This window comes from Trichosurus vulpecula, chromosome 5 (assembly GCF_011100635.1).
Source record: "Trichosurus vulpecula isolate mTriVul1 chromosome 5, mTriVul1.pri, whole genome shotgun sequence".
Taxonomy (NCBI): Eukaryota; Metazoa; Chordata; class Mammalia; order Diprotodontia; family Phalangeridae; genus Trichosurus; species Trichosurus vulpecula.
This window is the reverse complement of record NC_050577.1, coordinates 36902314-36922543: the sequence shown is the minus strand read 5'-3', so window position 1 is coordinate 36922543 and position 20230 is coordinate 36902314. Positions and strand designations below refer to the sequence as shown.

At 38.9% G+C, this 20230-nt stretch overlaps 1 protein-coding gene across 5 annotated transcripts in view; it reads right to left on the bottom strand.

Moving 5' to 3' along the window:
- Positions 1-20230, bottom strand: part of TBC1D5 (TBC1 domain family member 5) — a 635464-nt gene that overhangs the window by 568115 nt on the left and 47119 nt on the right. For all 5 annotated transcript variants that reach the window (XM_036758387.1, XM_036758382.1, XM_036758384.1 and 2 more), the window contains exon 2: positions 13642-13704. The gene's annotated coding sequence lies outside the window, so the exon portion shown is untranslated. The remainder of the gene's footprint in view (positions 1-13641; positions 13705-20230) is intronic.

The window sequence follows — 20230 nt, the reverse complement described above, 5'->3', positions numbered from 1 at the left end:
GACTGAAGAGACCACCTTTTGAGAATATTGCTAAGATTTTTGCCTAGGTTCCTGAATAACCCTAGAAGGATAATAAAATTTCCATTTTGGAAATCTGGACAATCCAACTTACTAGATGCTCTACTTAATTATTACAGAACTCTCAAATAAGCCCACCTGCCAAACTCTATAGTATGTAGGAAAAAAAAATGCTCTACAAGGCATTTAAGAACTTCCAAGGGAACGGTCTTGACTGCTCTCCTCTTTAAAAATATCAGTGCTGGGACTCACACTATTTTCACATGCTATCCACAAAATGGATGAGGTGTGAAAGAAATCTCTTGTTTAATGCGACCTTTGGCTGTACTTTCACTTGTCATAATTATAAAGTAGCTACTCTCAGAGCCAACACATAAGCTGTGTTATTACCCTTATAACTAGAGTAATAAGTATTTCAGAAAGTGTTTCATACTGTGACAAACTCAAGGCAGAATATACCGATAACACTTTCCTTTGTTACCAAGCATAATGGGCCCTTCTGAACAATAAGAACTCTGATACTATACATATGAATAAGAATTATTGGACCAGAATTTCTCCCAACATTTTAATGCACATTCAAGTGCAAACATGCCCCTGCAGTTACCTAGCCTGACTTAACTGTCCATTTATAATCAAAAATTCAAATAAAATAGAAATGAAAATTTCAGAATGGAATTATGACTTCAATAACAGAATATTCCATATTTGAAAGGCAAACTGTCATGAGCCATATAGAATCTGAAGGGAACTAAAGATAAACACTAAAGGCAAAACTATTCTCTTCTAGAGACTCATTTTTTTTCTAATTTATTCTGCTACTGAAATACGTACTTTCCAAGATTATAAAAAGCAAAACATTTCCACTTATGACCTTGTTTAAGAAAAGGGCTTCACTCACTGAGATCCTAGCAGATCCTATAAGATTTGGAGTTGGAAGTATGTTTACAAAGTATCTAGTCATCCAACAAGCTCATTTTACAGATAAGGAAACTGAAGTCTACAGAGGTTAAGAGACTCACCCAAGATCATGTATAAAATAACAATAATAATAATAGCCAGCATTCCGATAGCCCATTAAAGTTTGCAAAGTGTTTTACATACGGTATTTCATTTGATCCTCACAAGAACCCTATATTTCAAATGAAGAAATTGAGGTACAGAGAGGTACAGTGACTCGATTATCAAGGTAGCAAGTGTCAGGTTTCATTTGAACTGAGGTGTTCCTGATTCCAACTCTACCTACTGAACCATCAGCCCAGGGCCAACTGCAAACCTAGGAATCTTTCCACTATGTTACACAGTTCCAAGATGATCTAAAATAAGAAAGTCAAAAAGTAGGATCAGGAAGTCATGGGTTCATAGGCCTGAGTTTGGAAGGTACCATCCAGGCCATCTGATGAAGAGACTGATTCCCAGGGAGGATGAGTGACTTACCCAAGGAAGCAGGATGTGACAGTGGAAAAAGTGCTTAATCTAAGGTCAGATGGTCTGGGTTCAAATTCTGGCTCTACCACATAATATTTCTCAGCCTAGGCCAAGTCACAACCTGAGCCTCAGTTCCCTCAAATATAAAATGAAGGGGCTGAACCAGATGGCTTCAAAAGCCCCTTCCATCTAAATCTACAGTCCTCAGAACCAAAGCAGTGACTTTTAGGACACTCAAACATAATACCACTTCACATCGTTTTGTTTGTTTATTTGATCTGTTAGGCTTAACCCAGGAAGGAAGAACAAAAACTGAATCCTCGAAGGTGGGGGTTCAGCATGTTGCAACAATGTCTGTCAATCAATTGCGGGGAATGTCCTCCAGGTATGACCAACTAAGCATGCTTGCTTCCTTTGAAAAACCACTGTAAAGCATTTGTGCTTACTAACAGGCAATGTGGGCAGCCAAAACATCAGATTTAAATCCCATAGCCATAGCCAAGTGACCTTGCTCAACTCCATAAAAAGAAGCTACAATTAATACTAGTAACATAAACTTTAAAAGTTACTGAATAAAATAGCAGGATATTAATTAAATCCATTAAAATCATCAATATTTCTATATAGTACAGACAAAAACAAAGAGCAAGAGAAATTCCATTCAAACTAACTTAAAATATATAAAATAACTGCAAGTTAAACTACCAAGATATACCAAAGATTTAAAAATACAAATATAAAACATTTTACAAAAACAAAGGAAGATATATAATTGGAGCACAATTTAGGAATCACAGTTGGACTGTGCCAATATAATAAAAATGACACCATCTAAATTAATTCACAGATAATCAAATCACCAAGGGAATATTTCATAGAATCACCCAAAATAATGCAATTCATTTGTGGAAACAAAAGGTCTATAATTAAGGAAAATTTCACTGAGAAAAGAAAGCATTGTAGGAAGGGACTTTACCTTGCTCACCACCAGAAACAAATGATGACCAATTATCACCAACTGGCAGATAGGTCCAGACAATCAGTACTGTTTCCAGGCCAGCTCTCACAACCATGAGCCAAAGAAGCAATTCATGTGAAGAAAGGGCAACCCAAATGCCACAGAGTGCAGGTAAGCCCCGCTAGCTGGGATACAGACACCTTGAGAGAGATCCAGGAGGCCAACCCAGGCAGGTCAAACCACCACCACGCTAACCACGTTCTCCTCTCAGATGCTGATGGGAACAGTCCAGGACCCTCAACTTCAGGGCCATCCTGAGAAGCTGCTCCTGGGGGGGTTGCAGCCCCTACTACTAAAGACTCAGAAAATAAAGTTCTTGCCACCAAAGACTTTGATGCTACCAAATGGCTCAGCATCAAGAGCTGATATAATTTTATCAGTGGAAATGACATTAAAGAAGAGGCATTAACATTTGCTTTTATGCTGGACCCTACAGATCAAAGGACCTTTCCATCTGATGTGCAGCTAAAACCTTCCATATGCGTTGTCTTCCCCATTAGAATTTGGGTTCCTGGAGTTCTATTTGTGTCCCCAGCAGTTAGTACACAGGGTGGTTTCCCAGGACACTGGCTAAGGGCACCCGGCTGGAAGCTTTGCTATCCCAAGGCCCTTGAAGTTCAGGGTCTGAGAGGACTTGGTGGTCAGCAAAGTGGTGGTCTGATTTGCCTGGCCACGCCTCCTGCCTCTCAGGGTATTGCTCTTAAAGGCTTTATTCATTCATTCAAATAAAAGAAAGTAAGAGTAAGAGGGAATAACACCACAAGGACTCAAGCCATATTGCAAGGTGGTAATCAACCAAACTACCTGGTATTCATTTTAAAAAGACAACAGAAAAGCAGATCAGCAGACTTGTAAAAAGGTCAATAAGAAATCAAAAGCAGCAGTCCAATGTGTGATAAACTCAGGAACAAATATTTTTGAAGGAAGATCTCCATATATTACAAGAACAGCTGGAGAAACCAGAAAGGGCTTTAGCAGTAATCAGGGTTGAACCAGTATCTTACAGCATATACCACGATCAGCTCCAAATAAATGAGCAACCTGAATATAAAAGGTCTTATCATTCAAAAATCAGAGAACAAAAGGAGTTTCTTTCACAGTTATGGTAAGAGGAAGAATTCTTAACCCAACAAGAGCTAGCGGAGACCACAAAAGACAACTAGACAATTTCAGTTATGTAAAATTTAATAGCTCTAACATGAAGAAAATCAGTGCAGATAGAACAAGGTCAAGTGGGAAAAACTTTTGAATGAAATATCATTTATCGAAATCAGATATTTCAGATATATAAGTAGAATGGCACAACTATATAATACTAAAGTCATTCCCCAATAAGCAGTAAAAATAAACAGCCATCAAAAGAATAATTACAAACTATAAACATAAATATGAAAACAATTTCAAAGTCACTAATAGGATAAATTCAACTTCAAACAACTCTGACATTTTGCCTTAAACCCTACAAAATGGCAAAGATAATCAAAATCAAAGCAATCAATGTTGCAGAAGCTACAGGAAAACAGGGAAGACATTAATATGCTGCAAGTAGAACTAAGAATTGATCCAGCTTGTTCTGGATATCATTTTTAAATTATGCAAGAAAACTGACTAAGCTGTTGATACTATCCAGGGATCCCACTACAAGCCATAGGCACCAAGGAGATTAAAGGCATAAGCAATGGTACAACATATACCAAAATAGCAATAACAGGATTTTTGGTGTGTGTGCTAGCAAAGAACTAGGCAAAGTGGGTCCCCATTCACGGGGCAAAAGCCGAACTGTGACGTATGGATAAACGTGATGGAACATTACTGCACCTTAAGTAATTATTAGGGGCAGCTAAGTGGTGCAATGGATAGGATTCCAGGCCTGAGTCAGGAAGACTCATCTTCCTAAGTTCAAATCCAGCCTCAAATACATCCTAGCTGTGTGACCCTGGTCAAGTCCTTAACCCTGTTTGCCTCAGTTTACTCATCTGTCAAATAAGCTGGAGAAGGAAATGGCAAACCGCTCCAATATCTTTGCCAAGGAACTCTCAAATGAGGTCATGAAGAGCTGTGTATTACTAGAAATGACTGAACATCAACAACAAGAAATTATTAATTTGGGAGAATGCAGATTTGTTTCTGATTCAGCACAGTGAATAGACAGAATCAAAAGAACAATATTACAACGACCCCAAAGATGTCAATGAGAATATCACTAAAAAGAAATTGAATTTTGAATACCTGACAAACCAATAATAGAAAAAAAAGGGAAATCCTTTGTCTCTGGAAGGATGTAGAGAAATGTAGAGAAAGAATGAATGTCACGTATACTGCCAGGAAAATTGAGTGCATTGGGTGTTTCTTTTACAACCCCAGTCTTTCGGTCTTTCAGTTCTCTACAGAAATAACTTGTAAAGAGAAAACCTGTCAGTGGCTTCTGATGATGGTGGCCCAGAAGAATTATCTCAAGCTCTTCCCTTTAATCGGGGGCCTTCTCATTTACAACATGACAGGAGCAAGGATAAGATAAAGAGATAATATCTTGGTGGCAGCACCCTGGTTCCCCTTCCTTTCCTTCCACAGCTCCAGTAATTTGAACATCAGGGAGAAAGAAAGTTGCACCTGAGGGTGCTGAGGGACCCCCATGGAGAGGTCTCTACAAACACCACAAACAACCACCAACCAAAAGTCTCGGTACAGAAGGACTGCCAAGCCAAGAGTAGCAACAGTGACATGGATAGAAGTCAGTGAGGTCACAAAAAGAAGAAATCTAGAGTTTCTGATACTGCAACCTATCATGAAACCCAGCTGAGTTGATGAGCTAAGGAACTAATCTTCCTTTCTGCCCTTGAGTCCAAAACATGGATTTAATACCCCATCTGCTACTGTTCCTGGTTCATGAACGGCTATCATAGAGTCAAGTTTTCCCTGGCCACATAAGAAAATCTAGGACAGAAATGGGCTAGGAGATGGCTAGAGGAAAATCTCTCAAGAGGAATGTTAGCTCAAGTTTCCTTTCTGTTTTATCCAATAGCCCAATAAACCGTGATCACAGCATACTAAGTCTCTCAATCTATGAATTTACTGGCAGTAAACTAAGAACCAAGACATACAACAGTATGGAGACTCTAAGCTAGGTAGAAATAACAGACTTCACAGTTTCATATTCTGAGCAATATTCTATCTCATCCCCTAAATTAATTACACACTTAACCAGAAAGACATAAAAGGCTAATCAATTTTGGTTGGTGTCCACCAAAAGAAGCCCCATAGAGTTTTCTATGGCAAATATTTAAATTTAATGATTTAATACAGTGTGATTCTGTCCTAAATACGTTAGTATATTGAAGGGAAAGAGTCCCCTATAAGCAATATTGTAGTTGCCTTTGTACTTAGATCAAGTAAACAGTTATGCTCCGAGGATAGAATTTTGCCAAATAATTTTTAAAAAGAATAATAATGCAACCTAGTAGAGCAGGAAAAGTACTGGATTTGGAGCCAGAGGTAATAGGTTCAAATTCTGGCTCTATCATTTGTCCTGGTTCTACCAGAGTAAACTTTGGCAGTCTCTTAGATTCCCCAGGCCTCAGTTTCCCCATCTGTAAAATGAGAGGAGAGGGAGTGGACTGGGTGATCTCTAAGGTATATTACAATTCATAATCTATGTATCTATATAGGATAACAAAGAATGCAGATTCTTATTTTACACACAAAAGCATCTACAGCTATAAATTTTTTAATGGTTTCTTGAAAACATTTCACATTACTCAGATCATTTTTATATATAATTTTTATGTTTTCACAATTTAGTGCTAGAAAGATTTCTGAAGACACTAATTTGACTTCAAAAAAATTGTAGCCAGGGGCGGAGCCAAGATGGCAGCTGGTAAGCGGGGAATAGTGTGAGCTCCGTACGGAGACCCTCCAAAAACTTATAAAAAATGGCTCTGAACCAATTCTAGAACGGCAGAACCCACAAAAGAGCAGAGGGAAGCAGGGCTCCAGCCCGGGACAGCCTGGATGGTCTCTGGGTGAGGTCTATCCCACACGGAGCTTGGAGCTGGGAGCTGGGAACGGAGTGGAGCAGAGCCCAGCCTGAGCAGCGTGGACTATCCAGACCAGAAGCCGGGCAGAGGGGGCCCTAGCGCCCTAATTCAGTGAGCTGTGGCAGTTACGAGACTTCTCAACCCACAAACACCAAAGACTGTGGAGAAGGTTAGTGGGAAAAGCTGCAGGAGTGGAAGGAGTTCGCGGTTCGGCTTCCAGCCCCAGGGGCAGCGGAGGTGGGGCAGCTACAGCTGTTGTTACTTCCAGCTCCAGGCCCACCTGGTGGGAGGAATTAAGTGGCGGATCAGAGCAGGGGTGCACAGCCTGCTGAAGATCTAAGCCCAGTTCGGGTTGGGGGTTCTTGGGGAAGGAGCAGTGCCGGTGTGGCAGAGCTGGCACCTCCCCCGCAAACGTGGAACATAGAACTCTGTAATCTACAAGCAGTCATACCCCACTGAAAAACTCAAAGGTCAAGTTAGTTGGCTGGGAATATGGCCAGGCAGCAAAAACGCACCCAGATTCAGTCTCAGACTTTGCATTCTTTCTTTGCTGACAAAGAAGACCAAAACATACAGACAGAAGAAATTACTAAAGTCAAAGAGCCTACAACAGAAACCTCCAAGAAAAACAGGAACTGGTCCCAGGCCATGGAAGAGCCCAAAAAGGATTTGGAAAAGCAAGTTAGAGAAGTGGAGGAAAAATTGGGAAAAGAAATGAGAAGGATGCGAGGAAACCATGAAAAACAAGTCAATGACTTGCTAAAGGAGACCCAAAAAAATACTGAAAAATACACTGAAGAAAACAACACCTTAAAAAACAGACTAACTCAAATGGCAAAAGAGCTCCAAAAAGCCAATGAGGAGAAGAATGCCTTGAAAGGCAGAATTAGCCAAATGGAAAAGGAGGTCCAAAAGACCACTGAAGAAAATACTACTTTAAAAATTAGATTGGAGCAAGTGGAAGCTAGTGACTTTATGAGAAATCAGGATATTATAAAACAGAACCAAAGGAATGAAAAAATGGAAAACAATGTGAAATATCTCCTTGGAAAAACCACTGACCTGGAAAATAGATCCAGGAGAGAGAATTTAAAAATTATTGGACTACCTGAAAGCCATGATCAAAAAAAGAGCCTAGATATCATCTTTCAAGAAATTATCAAGGAGAACTGCCCTGATATTCTAGAGCCACAGGGCAAAATAGAAATTGAAAGAATCCATCGATCGCCTCCTCAAATAGACCCCAAAAAGAAATCTCCTAGGAATATTGTCGCCAAATTCCAGAGCTCCCAGATCAAGGAGAAAATACTGCAAGCAGCCAGAAAGAAACAATTTGAGTATTGTGGAAACCCAATCAGAATAACCCAAGATCTGGCAGCTTCTACATTAAGAGATCGAAGGGCTTGGAATGCGATATTCCGGAGGTCAATGGAGCTAGGATTAAAACCTAGAATCACCTACCCAGCAAAACTGAGTATCATGTTCCAAGGCAAAATATGGACTTTCAATAAAATAGAGGACTTTCAAGCTTTCTCCGTGAAAAGACCAGAACTGAATAGAAAATTTGACTTTCAAACACAAGAATCAAGAGAAGCATGAAAAGGTAATCAAGAAACAGAAACTGCAAGGGACTTACTAAAGTTGAACTGTTTTGTTTACATTCCTACATGAAAAGATGATGTGTATGATTCATGAGACCTCAGTATTAGGGTAGTTGAAGGGAATATGCATATATATTTGTTTATGTATATATATATAAGTGAATGTGTATTATGTATGTATCTATGTGTATGTGTATGCATGTGTATGTATGTGTGTATATATATATGTATATATATATATGTAAAAGAGAGAGAGTAGACACAGGGTAAGTTGAAGATGAAGGGAAGATATCTAAAAGAAATAAAATGAAATTAAGGGATGAGAGAGCAACATACTGAGAGAGGGAGATAGGGAGAGATAGAATGGGGTGGATTATCTCACATAAAGGTGGCAAGAGGAAGCAGTTCTGTGGGAGGAGGGGAGAGGGCAGGTGAGGGGGGAATGAGTGAACCTTGCTCTCATCAGATTTGGCCTGAGGAGGGAATACCATACATACTCAATTGGGTATCTTACCCCACAGGAAAGAAGAGGGAGGAAGATAAAAAAATAAAATAAAAGAGGGGGGGGATGATGGAGGGGAGGGCAGATGGGGGTGGAGGTAATCAAAACAAACACTTTGGAAAGGGGACAGGGTCAAGGGAGAAAATTCAATAAAGCGGGATGGGTTGGGAAGGAGCAAAATATAGTTAGCCTTTCACAACATGAGTATTGTGGAAGGGTTATACATAATGATACATGCGTGGCCTAGGTTGAAGTGCTCGACTTCTTAGGGAGGGTGGGTGGGAAGGGAAGAGGGGAGAGAATTTGGAACTCAAAGTTTTAAAAACAGATGTTCAAAAACAAAAAAAAAAGTTTTTGCATGCAACTAAAAAATAAGATACACAGGCAATGGGGCGTAGAAATTTATCTTGCCCTACAAGAAAGGAAGGGAAAAGGGGATGAGAGGGGAGGGGGGTGATAGAGGGGAGGGCTGACTGGGGAACAGGGCAACCAGAATATATGCCATCTTGGAGTGGGGGGAGGGGAGAAATGGGGAGAAAATTTGTAATTCAAACTGCTGTGAAAATCAATGCTGAAAACCAAATATGTTAAATAAATAAATTTAAATTAAAAAAAAAATTATAGCCAATCCTCAACTTTTATCAACTTAGCCTTAAAGCATTCAGTCAATTACAAGGATGCTATTTATGCCATTCATGGCAAGACAGAAAATAAGTAGCAAGATTAGTTTGTTTATTGGCCTGTAGGAGGGAATAAGATATTGTACAATGCCCTGTATTCCAGGCCTCAGAAGGGCTCTTCTGATGCTCCATGGCTTCTGTCCTATGCTCCCTAGCTGTCAGGGTTGGATAAAAGTCCTACTGGGGTGGAGAAAAAATCCGGGTGGGGAACCCTCTAGATCTTGGCCTCAATCATAACCCTATAAGCCAAAGTCCCCAGACTGCTTCCTCAAGGTTCTGTAACATCCTACCCGCCAACTACAGTTCCTTTATTAAGCACTTCAAATAAAATTCAAATAAATATTGTGATTTTTCCTTTGTACCTGAGTGTCAGGCGATACATTGGCTTGTGTAAATGTATTTACTTGTTTTAGATAGTATTCAGTGACATAATTATCTACTTAGAGTTTTTACGTTACACAACTATATTACGCATATAGTTTATTAAAATGTTTGTGGTCTCTTTTTTTGATTAGACTGGATATGTGATTTCCTCAATATAGGGAGTGCCCAGTGAGGATCAGAAATAGGAGGATATCTTCTCTGAAGTCCAAGGGCCTGATAATAATATAAGCTAATAGCTAACATTTCCATAGCTTAAGTACTTTACATGTGAAACAGCCCCACAAGGTAATCACTCCCTCTCCCTTTCCCCAACTCAACTTTGTACACTTAATCAAGGTTTGAGTCACCCGAGGGTGGTCACTGCGTCAGGTTCTAGAGGGGATCCTAAGGGTCTGCTCCCCTCCACAGCCAACTCACTTCCCAGCTGCTGGTGATGCTATTTCTTAAATCTATTTTCTTGTCTCTTTGTATTAGTGTCTGTCTACTAGGGAATGGAAAAAAAGAAAAGGGAATAAGCATTCATATAGTGCCTGCTCTGGGCTAGGCGTTCACAAATACACATTATCTCGTCTAATCCTCAACAGCCTGTGGGGTAGGCACTATTATTATCCCCATCTCATAGTTAAGGAAACTGAGAGACAGAAGTTCCATGACTTACCCGGAGTCACACAGCCAATAAGTGTCTAAGGCCAAACTGAACACAGGTATTCCTAACTCCAGGCCCAGAACTCTATCCACTGATTTTTAGAGTATCTCTGCTCCCTGTCCTACCACTCCACTTCAAAGCAACACAGTCAACAGCTGGGTGAGAGGCAGCAGTAAAGGGGTGGGGGGGGGGGGTGCTAGAGAGAGGGGCATCAGAAATTCCCTCCTCCTGCCAAGCCAGCTCCAGCTGCCTTGAACTGCCAAATTTTGACCAATACTTAGCTACTTAAAGTCCCCAGGGGCATGGCTCCTGGATTTACTCAGTCCATTGAATGGTTCTCAACTTGACTTAGCTGCTCAGCACTCTGGATAAGTCCCTGAACCCGACCCAAGCCCAGCTTCCTCATCTGTAAAATGGGGATAATTACAGCAGCTAATAGGATTGGTGTGAGGATCAAATGAGATAGTGTATGTACAAAGGACTGAAAATCTTAAAGCATGACATAAGTGCTAGCTATCATCACCATGAACATTATTATTAATGATAATAATCACAGTACCACCTTGTGTTGGTCCATTTTTAGAGTTAGTTTCACATCTCATTAATACCTTTCAATTACATTATGGGATTTCAGGGCAAGGGCATGTAATGTTAATACAATTTGAGGATCTTCCCCTCCCCTTAATAGGCCTATGTAACCTGCTTGCAACTTAAGTCACACGAGCCTGGGTCACGAGGGTTGTGATACCCTCTGACCCTGAAGAAGTGGACATACACTCTCAGGTTAGTATTTTGCTTTGGGGCTCACTCAGTGGAAGAGTGTTCACGTGATGTAGACAGATGAGACTCTGGGTAGCCATTAAGGAGCCCCCTGGCTTTCAAAAAGCTACATGTTGATGCTTCTCTCTCTGGTAACTATGTATGTATTACTTTTAGTCAGACAGTTGGAAGCCCTGTCTATTGGTCTTTGCTGTTTGTATTTGCTCTGTTTATATAATTTCTGCTTGTAATTTCAGTTTGTATTTTCTCTGAAGTTCAGGGTGCTGACTTTTCCCCTGAACTAAGTGTATGATATACATATGTGTGTGTGTGTGTGTGTGTAAACACACATATATTTGATTAAGATTGCTGACCCCTTTAAAGTTGCTTTCCTTTAGAAAAGCAGATCAAAGAACTTGTGCTAGCAGCCCTCCTGTGTGCTGATGTTATTGGTCTCATGCCCCCACAAGTAGCTGCAAGTAGCACTGTTGTTACAGGACATTAGTCAAAAACTGAACCCTCTCTATATACTATCTCGATGAGAGGGTGGTTAAGTGATTTCCCCATCATCACACGTCTAATATATCTAAACTGACACAGGACTAGAAACCTAAGTCTTCCTAATTCTAAGGCAGGCCTATACCACACTGACTATCTATGATACTATCGACATACCCTGAAAATTACTTTGATTCTACAAATGAGGATTTCAAATATGGGCCCCTTCCTACAAAGTACTTATTGGAGCCACGTTGGTTGGCCCACAAGAGATGCTCATTATGATGTTTCTTGATTGACTAGGTCTGACACTTCACTCTGCAAGTCTGACCCAGTATAGCAGGAGTAGAGAAGGCACCCTAGAAGTCTTATAGTCTTCCAAAGCAGCCATTTTTGTCAAAATAAGACAAATTAAAAAATAAAAAATCCATGGCAAAATGCTGTCTGAAGCTGTTCCTCTCCAATACATAGAACAGACATGAAAGTCATTGATCTATATATACAGTACACACACTTTTAAATCCATGTATATAAATCAAATGAAAATGCTTTCTTTAAGGCAAGCATGTGAAGATACTAAAGCAAGATGCCAATTAAATATTCATACATTCAATATTTCAAAATAAGGAATTTGGATATACACATGCATAATTTACAGTTCTATAGTGAAACCTGTCTACAGAGACCATTTTCACTGTATTTCAATTGCATCCCAACTTAGGTTGCACAATGCAGCTTCACTCTCCAATGTTAAAACTTTAAAGTACATAGTAATTCACCTCAAGCAAACAGAATAAAGACCATGTTGGGCACATGACACTCTCCTACACAAACTAAAGTGGGAGTACTTTCAAGGTAGCTGCCTCACTACACCACTTTGCAGAGTGCAATGGGATGAAAGAGGAAATGAACTTACTGGCTGAAGCAGTAACTCTGCAAAAAGATTTGAATAGTTAAGTCTGAAGAGCTACAACTTAGAGATACACATTGTTAACTTACATCTTTATCTATTCCTTACAATTTACTCCATTAAGATAAAAGAATATGAACTCTACATAAACAGGGGATATAGGAAGTGATTTAAATAGAAGTCATTATGACTACGCATCCTATGTCAGATATGTTGTTAAATACCTGAGTCTATTTAAACATGACGCTTCCCCCCCCAAAAAACATATGCATAATGGAGTCTGGGGCTTTAAAAAAAATAATCCCTAAGCCACTCAAGATTTATATACAAGGCTCAAATATCTCCTCACTACTCCACAGTGTGGACATAGCAAGGACAAAAAAAAGCCTTGTATGTTTAAACTTCCTTCCCAAAAGGTAGATGTGCCATTTGTATATAACTGCACGAAGATTTGCATATGCTGGACCCTGGTAAAGCCTGAACAGGTATATATTCCTAGCTAAACTAAACAATAACTAAAATTTTATCACCACTGTAAATCACTCAATAAAAAAAAAATCTATGGCCATTGCAATGAATATACTTTTGCCTTAGAGCTAATACTTTAATTTTTAAGAACCAGAAAGAAAAAAATCAAAACTAGTCAGTAACAATGCAGCGTCTAAAAGCAATAAACTCAAAATTAAGTTATAAATAATTTAAAGCATGTCATGAAGATGTATTAATAATTCATCAGATAAATAATTTACTAAATAATCAAATAAATAAATAATGAAATACATAAATAAATCAGCAAATAAATAATTCTGCAAAATAACCTAAACAATAAGTCACCAAAACAAATGACAACCTGCAAAACTACAATGATTTTCTAAATTCTGATAGTTTTAAATAAGCAAATGTATATAAACTAGATCAATCCTTGTTAGACACAGGAATATTTTTCAGTGCTATTGGTGAAATCCTTATTGGACCAAGTATATATTTTCAAATTTTTCAAGAGTACATGAGTATTTCTTGTAAATTATTAAGTATAACTGTTAAAATACATCCTTCTCTGCATTATACATAGCTATCTCTATTAGCAAATTTTCCTCCAAAATAAATGGACATCCTCTTCACAGGATTTTCAATTCACTTTTTCTACCCAGAGTGGTACTTACAGTACAATAGTGCTTTAGCCTTTTGGGCTGTTTTCTATCTTCTCCAAATCTTTAGAAGTTTTGCTGCAGAGAGAGAACAAACAGAATAACCTTAATTATTACAGATGGCATCTCATTCATTAGTGGATGACATTTTTTTTGAAAGCACAAGAAAATCTGTTTTATAATTCTACAAAGCAACTTAATGTGAAACAACCATTACTACTTGCAAACTACCTAAAGTTTTAGAAGTCTTTGGTGGAACGAGTTCAAGCAGATTGAGGCCTGCTTCTTGTATTTAAACTGACACACAATCTGTGCAACTGGCAGTATTTCAGATGAGAAGACAAAAACTGAGAAGGACAAAATGTTTGGCTGACATCTAATGTTATCCTTGGTTTTAGAAACCCAAAGTCCTTGAAAGAATAGAGTGAGATCGCTTAATTTCTACAATCTGAATACACTCACAATTTAATTAGAACTCTATACTTCAAATTCAATAATAACACCAAGAGGGGTCAAAAAACCAATGACTCCAAAAAGCAGCCTTCATTCTGCATTTATTTTAATATATTATAATAGTACCCATTATATTTTTCTTGAAATCCATAGGGATACTGCTTTCTGAAAGCCAGGTCAGAACACAAAATGGGGTTTATTTATAGACTTAATGTACATGAAATGTCTGTTTCAATACATTAAGGATCTGTGCATTATTCCCGCCACCAATGCTGATTACAATCCCTTCATGATTTAGCTGAAGGTCTTCTGAGTTGCAGTTGCTGAAAAATTCATCATCTTGTGAATATCCTAACCAAAAATGACCATGTTTGAATTTAACTAGGCTGATTCACAGTTAGCAAACAGACATACAGTTCACTCCCGGAGCTCTTCTATCCATAGTCTTTCCAGATTTCATTTTTGCCATTTATTCTCAGTGCCTGGCTCAGTGTCGGGGAGGTGCTTTACAAATGATTCTTGATCGAGTGACATGACATAGCTTACCCTCTACGAGTACAACCTTCAAGAAGCCAGGGACTATGCAAAAACCAGGGAGTATGCACATAAGGGAAGTATGCATATATGGAAAGCATAAACACATAACATTTCATTTTCCTATATGTTTTATATCATAACAGCATCAATATCAGAATACTCTAATATCTAAGAAATTATCTCTGTGATAATCATAAGAAAAGACCAACCCAAACAGAGACTGGCTAGTTTAGCTATGATCTTAACACCACCAGCAAAAGCTCAGAAAAAAATTTCTAATTTTAAGTGACTTTATCCTTTTTGACTGAGCTAATAAACAGTACTTCAACAACAGTAAATACAAAAAGCACTCTCAATCTCAATCTCCTCCCCAAGTTTGCTAAAAACTTCAGGTTAAACTAACTGGTTTTGAGTTTGGGAATCTGTTTTATTTTAAAATAATTCTACTGTTCTGAAAATCTAGTTACAAAGTTCTTATCTAACATTCTGGCAATTTATATCTGATTACAGATAGGTTTAGTCAGATACAGTAATCAGTCAGGTTATCTATATTTCATTATCTACATGTATCTATATACATATGTATGTGTGTGTGTATGTACATATATCTATATCTATATGTATATACTGTCATTGTGAAGTTGAATGGACAATTTTCTTTTAAAAGCGTTCCATTAAATCCATGAATAAGAAGTTAATTTCTTTGGCTCTTAAGGTTCACTGGCCTTCCAGGTCACATGACTGCCAAATGGAAGATCAGACATTTTCTCAAGTACTAATGAACTCTTAAAACTTCCCAAAATCAGAATTAGGCCCACTGTAGCCATCTCCGCAAGCCAAGACAAGAAGAAGCCTAACAAGAGAACGAGCCGAAGACTGAACAGCAGAGCAGACTGACCCCCTAACCATAAAAGGCTCCCTCAGCACCTCCTCCCCCACCAGGCCTCAAGCTACAGTAAGGCAGCACAGCCCAACCTAAACCACTCACTAGTTTCCTCGCTGCTGCTGGGCACTATCTGCCAGTCTACTCTGGCCCTGCCCTCACACCATTGTGCTGCAGCAGCCAGCAGCCAATCTCAATTCAGCCCATTTCCCAGTGGAAGAAGGGAAGATACAGTAAAGGGAAAATGTGAGCTGCCTAGGGCCATCAATCAGTAAGGGCCTAGCAGGGGTGGGGATACCAAATAAAGAGGCAAAAACCAATCCCTGTCCTCAAGGAGCTTACAAATCTAATGAAGGAGACAACACGTAAACAAATACATACAAAGCAAATGATATACAAAATAAATAGGAAATGGTTAACAGAAGGAAGGCAGTAGAGTGCCAGAGCCCAGTGTCACTGAACTGAAGAGAACTCAGGAGGGAGGAAGGTATGAGACAACTGGAGAGGCAGGAGGGGGCTTTAAATGCCAAATAGATAAACAGACAATTTGTATTTGCTTCTGGAGAAGGAAAGCTGCTGGAGATTCCTGAGCTGCTGTTGTTGGGGTGTCGTTGCTGTTCAGGTGTTTCAGTTCTATCAGATTCTTCATGATCCCATTTGGGGTTTTCTTGGCAAAGATACTGGAATGGTTTCTCCAGCTCATTTTACAGAGAAGGAACTAAAACAAACAGCGTTAAATGACTTTTCCTGGGTCACACAGCTAGTCTGAGGTCAAATTTGATCTCAGGTCTTCCTGACTCCAGGACTGGGTGCTCTATTCTTGAGTAGCCAGGTGATATGATCAAATTTTCACTTTAAGAAAATCACTTTAGTGGCTGAACAGAGGATAGACTGGAGTGGGGAGAGACTTAAAGCAGCCAGAATCCTGGCCACTATTACAATAGTCCAACTGTGAGGTGATAAGGGCTGGCAGCAGGGAGGAGGCAGCCTCAAGGAGAGAAGGGAGCATGCATATTCGAGAGAAGTGGCAAAGGTGGAATGGACAAACTTGGTAAAAGCTTGGACATGAAAGGTGAGAGAGACTGAAGAGTCCAAGATGACTGGCGGGTCATGAGCCAGAGGGCCAGAGAGGATGGGCCTGTCCTCCAGGTTTAGGAGAAAAGATGAAAAGTTCTGTTTTGGATGGGTTGAGTTTAATGTGTCTACTGACATGCAGTTCAGGATGCCTAAAAGGCATATGGAAATAAGAAAATAGAGGTCAGCAGAAGAGTTTCCCTGGTCAGCCAGAGAACTAAAAGACAGAAGAAGCTGGGGTAGGGCACTGGCAGGTTTGGAGAGCTACAGCAGGCCTGAAGGAAAGAGGAGAGGTTCCTAGTGAGGGCCAGTTCTATCTCTGAGAAAGAAGTCATTTGGGAAGAGATTGAGATCACTGAAAAAGAGTATCTTCAAACATGGAAGAAGGCTAAGATAGCTTTGAGGTTCAGCCCCTAGGGTATACCAAAAGGGAAATATAAGGAAAAATGACTGAAATTACCAAAGATCTCAGGTGGAAGAAAATTCAGTAGAGCACAAGCAGATAAATCAATAGACAAGCTATTAAAACAGTAGAGAAGATGGCCGTCAAGACATCTAAATGATTCCTAGTATCTGTTAGTAAATATTACAAGACAAAGGAAATTAAACCTATACCTGATGAGGCAGGAAACCCTGTAGAATCCTAAGAGAACATGGAACCACAGCAGGATTTTCCCAAATGGTTCAAAAAAGAAATGAGAATCCTAAAAGCATAAGTTAAAAGGAAACAAATGGCAAAATTTATGGCCTGTAGAAGAGAAATAATTAGCAGAATAAAAGAACCTGAATCCAAAGTGAAGAGTCTCTTCAAAGGCAAAATAGAGAGTAACTAATTGGGAATACAACTACACTAAAGTGACAACCTAGAAAAGAAGAGAAGAAAAATGAAGTAAGGTTAAATGGACACGTGATTTCTATACAGCCTAAACAAACTGACAGGATGCAAAGAAAAACTGAAGGATCAAAGATCTTACAGAAAAAAAATTTAAAAACTTGAAAGTTAACCAACTTTTATGCCATCTAAGTACAAAAATCTATTAATTCAAATATCTTAAATCACCTTTACAAGACAGCCAATTTGCTTCTTGCTATATTAGTATTAAGTAAGTCTCTAATTCTCTTTAGGTTTTAAGATAAGGAAAAACATGATAAATCATAAACTATAATTATGTAAACTAAAGAGTATCCTTCAGATAAACTGCCATGGTTTATCAAGAAAAATCAACATAGTCAAATGACTTACTTGTTCTTTTGTGTGGTTACATTCAGTTAGTTGAAGGAATGCACAAGTATCATCACATCACTTCCTTCTACCTCTCACACTTACATCGAAATTTACTTTAGAAAGTACCATTCCTTTAGGACAAGGCAAATGTTGCTTCAAAGTAGCCTTCTATCCTCAACAATTGCTAAGTCTATGGTGCCTGCTGTGTAGTATTCTAAATCTGCAGTTAAAAATACAACCCAAAGGATCCCCTATCTTCTTTGATAATAATTATGTAAAGCCAAGCTGTTTCTCAACAATACTCTTCTTAGACAAGTAAACAAACCTAATTTTACACCTCTGAGAGCTTTTTTTTGTTGTTAATTGCTAAATTTGATCAGTAGTTTTCAGGCATGTAACCATCTTCACCTCTAACACAGATCAGCTGATCCAACTTTAAAGTGAAAGCACAAAGGAAGGATGTCAAATGACACATCAAAATATTTAGAAAACAAGTCCTAGGGGCTCCTGGTCTATTTGTTAGACAGTGATTCCAAGAAAGGCAAACTAAGGTAGTCAAGAAGGCCAGACCCTGTAAAGAAATTTTCTTAGAATCTTGCTGCCAGACAGTAGTAGGGAGAAACTTTCAATACTCTTTGTAAAGCAGATTCTTATAGGCCACAGAGCTTGTTGCCTTTCAAATTTTGAACCGGCACCATTAGGCTGGCCTAGAGTATAAGCGGTGGGGATCAAAATTCTAAAGAGACAACTGACTAGATATAATTAAGGGAGTGGATGCCAGAGAAGGGAGTGATGGTCTAAAACATCGGTGTCAAACTACTGGGCTGCACCAGATTAAAATGTAACTGGGAAATGCTTACAAAATAAATAAAACTGCAATACAGTGTAGATAATATTAATTTGATGTTGTCTAAATCAATACACTGCCATCAGGGATCCATTTCTATTTGCATTTGAGAACACTAGTCTAGAAGACACTATGTATAGAAAGTACATGCTATGGGGTTAGAGAAGGAATAGAGAAGGGGGGAGGCCTGCACATTTAGCTAACCAAATTTAACCATTCTGCATCTTTTTTTTTCATCACCATCTAATAAGGTTAATAGGTTTCTACCTATTTTCTCTACCTAATTTGGTTTCTTCCTCCTTTGCAGGTGTTGTGATTTGTCCATACTTTCTGAAGCTGGTCTTTCCTACATTATGTCAATCGAGGCAAATGATCCAAATTCCATGCTTTGGAGGCCAGAGGCTAAGCAATAATTCAGAGAGATATTGAAGCGAGGAAGCCCAACATGTCAGGGCACTGCCCAGAGGAAAACCCTATCTGAGGACTGACAGTGGGGTCACAGGAAGTGGGAGTTCAATATTTAGGAAAGCATCTTTTACCAATAATACAAAAAGCTTTCTTAGTTTTAAAATGTGCCACCTCATTGCTGTTTGTTCTTTCTCCTTTATTAATTTTTCTTGATTGCTACGGATGTCCATTTGAAAAAAGTTTAAGAGAAGATAACTAGGCTGTAAGTTCCTTGAGGGAAGGGAAGATATGTCATATTTCTTTGTATTTCTTCTCTGGGCTTTTACACTATAATGGGGACATCCATACTGGTTAAAAGCCTGCCATATAACCACACAGGCAGTTAACAAAAACAACTGTAAATTTAGACTTCAGTCTTATTTGTTTTATTTGGAAATTAAACCTAATCCTGAGAAAAAACAGTCCTACCACAAGGTTGCATCTTCAGCAATGAACAAAAAAAAATTCACAACTCCACACATTCTTCTCTAATTAGTGCTAAAAACAACAAACAAACAAACAAATCCTTCATGGAGTTCTTCATACACTCACTCTGCTCACCAGCACAGAGATGTCGCAAATGTCAGCTTAACAAATATCACTCCTGACCAGATGTTACATCTATCACTCCTAACAATTCACCTCTGGCACAGTGATTCCTTTGCTTACCTCATCTCTAGCCCAGAACATCCCCCCTTTAGGTTTATAGAAATCCTTTTTCCAACTACATCCTTCAGTTTCTATTGGTGTATTTGGGGCCTCCCCAGCCTGTACTCGACATTCTCAGTTGTTTGTATTATGGATCCTACCACCTGGACTTATATACCTCTTAGATGCCTCACTTTTATACTTAATTCTAAATGTCTATGATTTCCAGGCTTTATTTTTATGGAGACAAAACAACTGTGACCTCAGAATTAAACTCTCTTTTGACCACACCTGCTAACATTTACAAAAACACAGCTTACAATGAGCCTTGGAGGGTAGGAAGACCTGGATTCAAGTTCCTACCTCTGAAACATAATGGCTGTGTGACCCTGAGCAAGTCACTTAACTTCTCAGGGCCCCAAATAACTCTCTAAGACTCAAAGTTGCAGAGAAGGTGTTGACCTTCAATGGCAGGAGTAACCCCACTGAG